General features: G+C 44.3%; 1 pseudogene; it reads right to left on the bottom strand.

Annotated features, from left to right (window-relative positions):
* Positions 1-3,269: 3,269 nt before the first annotated feature.
* LOC108542623 (eukaryotic translation initiation factor 3 subunit J-like) overlaps positions 3,270-10,247 on the bottom strand; it is an 11,877-nt pseudogene continuing 4,899 nt past the window's right edge.

Here is a 10,247-nt window from a genome sequence, read left to right as displayed (position 1 = left end):
GTGTATCAAATATATTGGTTTTAGAAGATCCTGCTAAGATTAAAAAAAATTTTTTTCTTTTCTTTTTTTTTTTGGAGACAGGGTTTCCCTTTGTCACCCAGGCTGGAGTGCAGCGGTGGGATCATGGCTCACTGCAGTCTTGACCTCCCCAGGCTCAGGTGATTCTCCCACCTCAGATTCCTTAGTAGCTGGGACCACAGACGTGTGCCACCATGTCCAGCTAATTTTTGTATTTTTTGTAGAGACGGGGTTTCACCATGCTGCCCACACTGGTTTTGAACTCCTAGGCTCAAGCGATCCTCCTCCTTCACCCTCCCAAGGTGCTGGGAATATAGGCATGAGCCACCATGACTGGCCAGACTGTATTTTGTGGGAAACACTGTTGATTGTCTACTCTACTCACTATCCAGTCTTTCCCTCTTTCTCAGTAACAAGAACTCAAAATTGTTGAATCTGGTGCCTAGCTATAAAATGATGTCTTTAGATATTCTTACAGATAAGAGCACCAGTAATAAAGTATGTAGAGGTCACTAGCTGGGGCTTTCCAGTAAAGTTTTTCTAAGGGGCCTGAATTGACTGGGAAGCACATGGTTTGTGGCCTTCTCTTATTGTCATCCTGCATTGAATGCTAATGTAATAGTTGGAGCTGCAGCAGCCATCTTGAGACCATGAGGCAAACTTGAGGATGGAAGTCATAAAGTAAGGCTGTTGGACAGAAAGAAAGAGACTGCATCCCAGATGAACCTGGAGTTGCTATTCTAGCCCCAGACTGCTTATCTCTATGAGGAAAAAAAAAAAAAAACAAATATATCTCTTGTCTTAACCACTGTTATTTTTGGTTTCTGTTACTAGTTGCCAAGATCAATATTTTCTTTAGGGTATTACATGTAACAAAGTTATCTCAACACTATGGAGATCACAAACTTACTTTAATTTATATATATTTTAACCTCTCCTTGTTTCAGATTTGACAAAAGGTAAATTACAAGAGTTCTTATGGAAGAATATAAGTTTAAAATGATGTCAAAAGACTCCCTGCAAAAAAAGTGAAGACACCAGAAAGGATTATCTGAACATACTTTAATTTTTTGTTCCTCTTCATTTTATAATTCCAAGTCATAGCAGGATCTTTTTGTTTCGTTTTGTTTTTCAGACAGGGTCCTACTCTGTCATCCAGGCAGGAGTACAGTAACGTAATCATGGCTCACTACAACCTCAACCTCCCTGGGCTCAGGTGATCCTCCCACCTCAGCCTCCTGAGTAGGTGGGACTATAGGCACACACCACCATGCCTGGACCACCTTGCCTGGCTAATTTTTGTATTTTTTGTAGAGATGGGGTTTTGCCATGTTGCCCAGGCTGGTCTCGAACTCCTGGACTCAAGTAATCTGCCTACTTCCCCCTCCCAATGTTCTGAGATTATAGGTGTGAGCCACTGTGCCCAGCCTACATTAAGAACTTTAATGCCTTACAGACATATTAGGAACATCGTACATGGAAATTTAGGCTAAAAATCTCGTTTAATTGAGTGTCACCAGAGAGGGCTCTGTGTAGTATAACCAAAACTCTGCTAACTGGCCATCACTTGTCTGGCTCTTAAGAGTAACTAATGCGGCCGGGCGCGGTGGCTCAAGCCTGTAATCCCAGCACTTTGGGAGGCCGAGACGGGCGGATCACGAGGTCAGGAGATCAAGACCATCCTGGCTAACATGGTGAAACCCCGTCTCTACTAAAATACAAAAAACTAGCCAGGCGACCTGGCGGGCGCCTGTAGTCCCAGCTACTCGGGAGGCTGAGGCAGGAGAATGGCGTAAACCCGGGAGGCGGAGCTTGCAGTGAGCTGAGATCCAGCCACTGCACTCCAGCCTGGGCAACAGAGCGAGACTCCGTCACAAAAAAAAAAAAAAAACAAAGAGTAACTAATGCTCTCCAGTTCTCCACAAAACCCTTTGCAGCTGGTTGGGTAGCATATATCCAGTAATTAGTTGTGTTTCTGCCCAAATCTCTTCATACAAATTATACTTGTTACGTAATTACATAATTTGATGAAATGTGTGGTTTGGTAACTTTATGAGGGGGAAGAAAATGATTATTTCTATGAAACCTAAGTTGAATGCTTGGGAAATTATATATAAATTTCTCATAAGTTTTGCTTTTGGATGAGGTGTGGGGAAGCCAATAGTACTGGGAATCTGTTAAGATACTGCCAGCAGATTGCTTTGGAAGGATCTTTAAAAGATAGTGCATTTTGGCTGGGCATGGTAGCTCACGCCTGTAATCCCAGCACTTTGGGAGGCCAAAGTGAGAGGATCACTTGAGTCCAGGAGTTCGAGACCAGCCTGGGTAACACAGGGAGACCCTCTCTCTACAAAAAATAAGAATTAGCCAAACATGGTGGCATACACCCGTAGTCCCAGCTACTCAGGAAGCCGAGGTGGGAGTGTCACTTGAGGCCAGGAGGTCGAGACTGTAGTGGGGCATGATCACATCACTGCACTCCAGCCAGTGTGACAGAGTAAGACCCTGTCTGAAAGAAAGAAAGAAAGAAAGAGGAAGGAAGGAAGGAAGGAAGGAAGGAAGGAAGGAAGGAAGGAAGGAAGGAAGGAAGACAAAAAGGTGCATTTTGAGTCTGGTGTGAAAAAAATCCATGAGAAACTCCAAATGAGTGGACCCAGAAGCAAAGGGACTTAGCCCTTCTTCTAAAATCGATTAATTCCTAAGTATGTAAGTGTTTTAATTGAAAATGAAATGTTTAAGGTATATGTACTTATTAGTAATACTTCATTCTGTCAGGCAGTTTAAGTTCGTCATTCCATTAGGATGGGTAAGAGTGCTTTTGCTGTGTATACAGAATTCACACTTAGTACAGGTGTGTTAAATAAAGGAATGGAAAGCTAAGGGCATTAAACAGTGATTTAATGGACCAGGTAGCATTCCTACTACTGTGCTATCCTGTGCCACTGGGGGACAGGTGTTACTAATCTATCACAGTCCTCAACTGGCTTCTCTTTAATATTGAAACACCAAGCAGCCACTACCAATCAATTAGTTGGCCCATGAAAGGAAATCTCTTTGCCAACCATGGCTGACAGTAGGAGAGTGATATAGGTGAAAGTTATGGATTGGCACGTGGTTTGAGGCTGGACAGGTTGGAAGTGTGTCAGGAAGATACACAGGAGACCTTCCAAAGACACCCACTATCACGTGGATTGCTAGGATCCATCCACCATCCGGCCAAGCCTCCTCTGTAGGCAGTGGCCCCTACCTCATCACTCCATTGGTGTTTCCTTCATGGGAACTATACTCTAGTGGAGAGAATGAACTTGTCAGAGAAGGGGAAAGTCGTATCAGGGTGTTCTCCAGAATCACTGTAGCTGAGTCACCCCTCTGAGCAGAATAGTGTTATAGTTGGGCCCGGTGGGCAGAATGTCTATTTTGACTCTGGTGTCAGCACTTCCTAGCTATGACTAGGGCAAGGTACTTAACCTCTCCAAGTTCCCATGTTAACGATAGTGGGTTTATAAGGACTACATGTAATAGTACGTGGAAGGCATAAAGGACTGGTTCTGAGCACCTTCAAATCCTCCACAATAGGGTTTCGTGAACGTGAATCTATGAAATCCTCTTCAAAATCCTGTGCACATTTTTTTGCCCAGGATCCATGACTTTCCTCAGATTCTCAAGGGAGTCTGGGACTAAAAGAAAAGCAAAAACAGCCGGGCGCGGTGGCTCAAGCCTGTAATCCTAGCACTTTGGGAGGCCGAGACGAGCGGATCACGAGGTCAGGAGATCAAGACCATCCTGGCTAACACGGTGAAACCCCGTCTCTACTAAAAGTACAAAAAACTAGCTGGGGAGGTGGCGGTCGCCTGTAGTCCCAGCTACTCGGAGGCTGAGGCAGGAGAATGGCGTAAACCCGGGAGGCGGAGCTTGCAGTGAGCTGAGAACCGGCCACTGCAGTCCAGCCTGGGCGACAGAGCGAGACTCCGTCTCAAAAAAAAAAAAAAAAAAAGCAAAAACAGAGCAAAACAAAGCAAGAGAAACTGAACACTTTCTTGTTTAGAGCAGCTCTTCTCCAACTTTAGTGAACCACCTGCCGATCTGTTCAAATGCCAGCTGTAAGCCAGTAGGTCTAGGGAGGATCAGGCTCTGCATTCTTAAGAAGCTCCCGGTTGCTGCTGCAACCGCTGATCCATGGACCCCACTTTGAGTAGTGAGGGCTTAAAGTGTCTTAGTTGTTTGGGCTATTATTTGTTACAACAAAATATCACACACAGGGTAGCCCATAAACAATAGATATTTATTTCTCCCAGTTCTGGAGGCTGAGAAGTCCAAGATCAAGGCACTGGCAGATTGAGTGTCTGGTGAGGGCCTGATTTCTGGCTCTTAGACAGCACCGTCTCTGTCTGTCCTCACATGGTGGAAGGGGCTGAAGGCATCTCTGGGGCCTCTTTTATGAAAGCATTAATCCAGTTCATGGGGGCTCCACCCCCATAATCTAATCATCCTCCCCAGGAACCACCTCCTACTACAATCACCTTGACAGATAGGATTTCAACGTATGAATTTTGGGAGGACAGAAACATTCAGGTCATAGCAGCGTCCACATCTTGATTTTCTTCGGTAGCATGGCAAGGCACTGTAACATGCTGATTAAAAGCATGAGCTATCAGGACAGGCAGCCTAGGTTTGCTTCCTGGCTTTGTCCCTTCTATAATGTTGATGAAGCTACTGAACTCCTCTCTATCTCAATTTCCTCATCTGTACAATAGGGCTGATAACAGTATCTCACAAAGAAGGTTGCTGTGAGGATTAAATGAGTTAGAGTTTGTAACAAACTCTTTAATTGGGTGAGGTGCCTGAAGTCCCAGCTACTTGGGAGGTTGAGGTGGGGGTATCGATTGAGCCTAGAAGTTCGAGTTCACCCTGGGCAACACAGCAATACCCTGTCTCTAAAATAAATAAACAAATCCCTATTTTACTACCAGCAAATTTGAACCCAGAATCCAGAACTGGATTTTCTTCCATCTAAGTCTAATTCGCACACATAGGACCTGGTGCCGTAAAGAGTCATGGTGCATGGCTTATGAAGAGTGGCAATCAAAGCTGGGTCACCGTGCAATGTAGCCACTGTCACATGAGAGAAAGTTTAGGGTAGAGCAGAAACTCCAAGTCACAGTTCTGTCTGGCAGCTGAGCCTCCACCCCAGAGCACACACCTTGGTAAGGGGCTGGGCACTGGTGATGCCTTTAGTGGCTCCTGGTTTGGCCTGTGCTACGTGCACTCAGGCCCTGAGCTCACCTGTGGCCAAGCTCTGTCTTGAGGTGTGAGCTGGGGATTCAAAAGACCTCCCACCCAGCATCATGCTCTTGCCACAATTTTATTTCTCCTGTTGGCATGTTGTCTTTGGTACTGAATTATCTTCTGAGAAAACATGTGGAAACTATTATTTCCCTCCCTGACCCTGCCTTTTGGATCTAGGTTTTTATTCTTTTTCAGGAAATCAAAGCATGTGGCCAAATACTGAAGCAAGAGGATGTCTGTTTATCGGTATTTTTATTTATTTATTTTTTTGAGATGGAGTTTCACTCTTGTCGCTCAGGTTAGACGTGCTAGAGTGCAGTGCATCTTGGCTCACTGCAACCTCTGCCTCCCAGGTTCAAGCGATTCTCCTGCCTCAGCCTTTCAAGTAGCTGGGATTAACAGAGGCATGCCACCATGTCCAGCTAATTTTTGTATTTTTAGTAGAGATGGGGTTTTACCTTGTTGACCAAACTGGTCTTGAGCTCCTGACCTCAGGTGATCCGCCCGCCTCGGTCTCCCAAAGTGCTGGGATTACAGCGTGAGCCACCACTTCTAACCTTTTCTTTTTCTTTTGAAAAATAGATCCAGGAATATTCAGGTTGAAAGAATTGATTAGAGTTTATGATTTGACTAGCCCAGAACTTTTTTGCTTTAACACCAACTTTATTGAGGTACAATTTACACCAAATACAAATGCACTCATTAAAATGTGTACTTCAGTTGGGTGAGGTTGCCTCAATCCCAGCACTTTGGGAGGCCGAGGTGGGAGGATCACTTGAGCTCAGGAGTTCAAGACCAACCTCAGCAATATGACAAAAAGTCATCTCTACAAAAAATACAAAAATTAGCCAGACGTGGTGGCGCATGCCTGTGGTCTCAGCTACTCAAGAGGCTGAGGTGGGAGGATTGCTTGAACCTGGGTGATCGAGGCTGCAGTGAGCTGTTATCGTGCCACTGTACTCTAGCCTGGGCTAGAGTGAGACCCTATTTCAAAAAGAAAAAATAATAAAACAATATAAAATAAAATGTGTAGTTCAATGGGTTTTGACAAGTGTGTGTGTGGCTGTGACATCAATATCACAATCAAGATCTAGAACATTTCCATCAGTCTAAAATGTTCCCCTGGGCCCACTGGAGGTTCCTCCTGCCCCAGGCAATCAGTGATGTGATTTCTATCAGCATAGGGTAGTTCTGCCTGTTCTGGACTTTCATGTAAAAGGAATGAATGGAACTTTACACGTGTACTATTTTATGCCTGGCTTGTTTTGCTCAGCACAATGTTTTCGAGATTCATTATTCTTGTTATGTGTATCACCAGCATCAGTAATAGAATCTTAAAAAAAAAATATTTCAGTTAATTGAGTCAAAATGTCGACCATTATTTTTACATCATAAATTAATAATATATGCATTTTGGAACGTGTTTGTTTTTGGAAAAGCAGCTCATAGGTGAGGAGTACCACCAAGTGCTAAAATATTTGAGTAGCTATGAGTAACTGTGTAATCGTGAGGACTGGGGAACAGTGGGGAGGCTGGCTGCAGTGCTGGCCCTGCCACTGACTGTGAGTTTGAGCAAGGCCCGTCACCAACTGGGACTTGGTTTCCCCAAGTGGACGAGTCTTTGCTATCTCCTGAAGTCCGTTGTAGGTCTGACACACGTGCTGTTTTGAGGATGGCCACTGAGCAGCGGGGCCAGCAGAGGGAGCAGGAGTCAACAGATGAGCGGCAGAGCTCGGCCAGGGCCTTGAAGGGGCCTCTGGGACACAGGCCACCGCAGGCACAGGCACCACCTCGTTCCAGAGCTCAGCACGTCCCACAGTGGACTGAGTTGTAAAGTGACTTATGACTTTAGATATGATTTTGCAAAGAGATTTCTTATTAGGGTGAGCTTGAGGGTTCTTTTTATCTTTTTTTGTAATCTAAGAAAGATCTTACTGCCAACAAAAGGGGGCGTAAACAAATAAGAGATCTCTGTGTGATCCTAGAAGCAAATACAATAGATTCACATTCAAAATATATTTACATTAACCTTTAAAATAAATTAACTTTTAATGGTTATTACCCTAGAGAAGAATTGTACAAAAATGTCAAAAGGGGCTTCTTTGGGGTATACAAGAGGATGTGTGTAGGTTATGTATAAACACTATGCCATTTTATACAAGGGACTTGAACATCAGGAATTTTGGTATCCAGGAAGGGTTCTGGAATCAATTCCCCTAAAATACCAACAGATGATTGTATAGAATTGTCAAAAATAAATTACTTTATAATATGCCATGATCTAAAAATAGTAGTGAGTTTTTAAAAGCGGTAATGTGATTTGCCACTGAGGCCCTCTCTGTAAGCATGGTTAAAGGGATATTTCACCGGAGAGATTCACCTTGCCTACTCTCCCTACACTGTTAGCTCACAGTCCTGTTTCTCTTCCCTGTTTCCTTTGCTTCTATAGCCGTAATTGATCTTGCATGAAATATTTGTGGTCTTATATTTGCTCCCCCAATTCTTCTCTTTATAATATTGAACCATCCAAAATCAGAGAGGGGAATTAGGGTGCATGTGGCTTGCTGAGAAGCCCCCTATAGACATTTAGGATAGCTTCAGAGTACCATCCCTACCTTTCCCACAACAAAACATTGTTTTGGAGCAACCACTTTGATGAAAAGTTTTGTAATTTTCTAACTAACTCAGCAATATGACACATACAAATAGAGATGGTAAATAGACTATAAATAGCATTTTCCAGGTACAATTAGAAGAATACTAAAAAGGCAAGTTGTAAAAAGGAAGCTTTTGCTGAGACTTGTGGAAGGAGCAGAAGAAAGCAGGTGAGGGTGGTGAGAAGAAAATAAGGCTGGGCACCATGGCTCACACCTGCAATCCCAGCACTTTGGGAGGCTGAGGCGGGTGGATCACTTGAGCTCAGGAGTTTGAGACCAGCCTGGCCAACATGGTGAAACCCTGTCTCTATTAAAAATACAATAAATTAGCTGGGCGTGGTGAGTCATGCATGTAGTCCCAGCAGGAGGGAGGCTGAGGTAGGAGAATCACTTGAATCCAGGAGGTGGAGCTTGCTGTGAGCTGAGATTGCGTCACTGCACTCCAGCCTGGGCAACAGAATAAGACTCCATCTTAAAACAAAACAAACAAACAAAAAAGAAAATAAAATGAAAGGGTGGAAATTAAGGAAAGTCTGGCTAGGCATAGACAACCTATAGCTCCATCTTGTATAAAAAACCTCATTTTTCTTGTCAAAAAGTGACTTGACAAACCTTTATAGAAAAGATGAAAGGGTGGGGGTGCAGTGGCTCACACCTGTAATCCCAGTACTTTAGGAGGCCGAGGCAGGCAGATCACCTGAGGTCAGGAGTTTAAGATCAGCCTGGCCAACATGGTGAAACCCCGTCTCTACTAAAAATACAAAAATTAGCCAGGCATGGTGGCAAGCACCTGTAATCCCAGCTACTCGGGAGGTTGAGGCAGGAGAACTGCTTGAACCTGGGAGGTGGAGGTTGCAGTGAGCGAAGATCGCACCATTGCACTCCAGCCTGGGGGACGAGAGCAAGACTTCTTCTCAAAAAAAAGAAAAGATGAATGAAGGCTGGGCATGGTGGCTGACACCTGTAATCATAGCATTTGGGAGGTCAAGGTGGGTGGATCACAAGGTCAAGAGATGGAGACCATCCTGGCCAACATGGTGAAACCCCATCCCTACAAAAAATACAAAAGTTAGCCAGGTGTTGTGGCACTTGCCTGTAGTTCCAGCTACTCAGGAAGCTGAGGCAGGAGAATCACTTGAACTGCGGAGGCAGAAGTTAGAGTGAGCTGAGATTGTGCCACTGCACTCTGTCTCAAAAAAAAAAAAAAAAAGAAAGAAAGAAAGAAAGAAAAGAAAAGAAAAGATGGATGAGTTATTTTAGCTATCTCATGCCACAGAGAAAGAAGGCATCCCGATTTTTTGTATTAGGCTAGCATAACACTGATATAAAAACCTGATCAAAAAAGCACAAGGAAGAACACCCCAGAATAACCTCACTTAAAACTCTTGATGCAAAAATCCTAAGTCAAATACCAGGAAGTAGATTCTGACAGCACATTGGAAGAAAGTAAACCATGACCAAAGAAGCTGATTCTAAACATTCAGGGTGGTTTCACTAGTAAGAAATCTATACAAATAATTAATCACATTACAATGTAGAGAAGGGTCTGATGTACAGGCTCGGCTTTTTTTTTTTTTTTTTTTTTTGAGACAGAGTCTCACTCTGTCACCCAGGCTGGAGTGCAGTGGCGTAATCTTGGCTCACTGCAGCCTCCACCTTCTGGGTTCAAGCCATTCTGCTGCCTCAACCTCCTGAGTAGCTGGCATTATAAAGACCCGCCACCACGCCCAGCTATTTTTTTGTATTTTTAGTAGAGCTGGGGTTTTGCCATGTCGCCCAGGCTAGTCTTGAACTCCTGAGCTCAGGCAATCTACCCTCCTTGGCCTCCCAAACTGCTAGGACTATAGGCGTGAGCCACTGAGCCCACAGGCTGGGCTATTATAAGACTTTTCTAGGGCTTGGTAGTCTTATTTTTAGATATTAGATCATATTAAGAAGGAAAAGGAGGCCAGGCACAGTGGTTCACGCCTATAACCCCAACACTTTGGGAGGCTGAGGCAGGTGGATCATGAAGTCAAGATATCAAAACCATCCTGGCCAATACGGTGCAACCCCGTCTCTCCTAAAAATTCAAAAATTAGCTGGGCATGGTGGCTGAGCGTGCCTGTAGTCCCACCTACTTGGGAGATTGAGGCAGGAGAATTGCTTGAACCTGGGAGGCGGAGGTTGCAGTGAGCCGAGATTGTGTCATTGCACTCCAGCCTAAGTGACAAGAGTGAAACTCTATAAAAAAGAAAGAAAGAAGGAAGGAAGGAAGGGAGGGAGAGAAGGAAGGAAGGAAGGAAG

The sequence above is a fragment of the Rhinopithecus bieti genome, unplaced genomic scaffold (genome assembly GCF_001698545.2).
Source record: "Rhinopithecus bieti isolate Rb0 unplaced genomic scaffold, ASM169854v2 scaffold_19708, whole genome shotgun sequence".
NCBI classification, from domain to species: Eukaryota; Metazoa; Chordata; class Mammalia; order Primates; family Cercopithecidae; genus Rhinopithecus; species Rhinopithecus bieti.
Note: the sequence above shows the minus strand (reverse complement) of the source record. Positions and strands in the feature narration are given on the sequence as shown.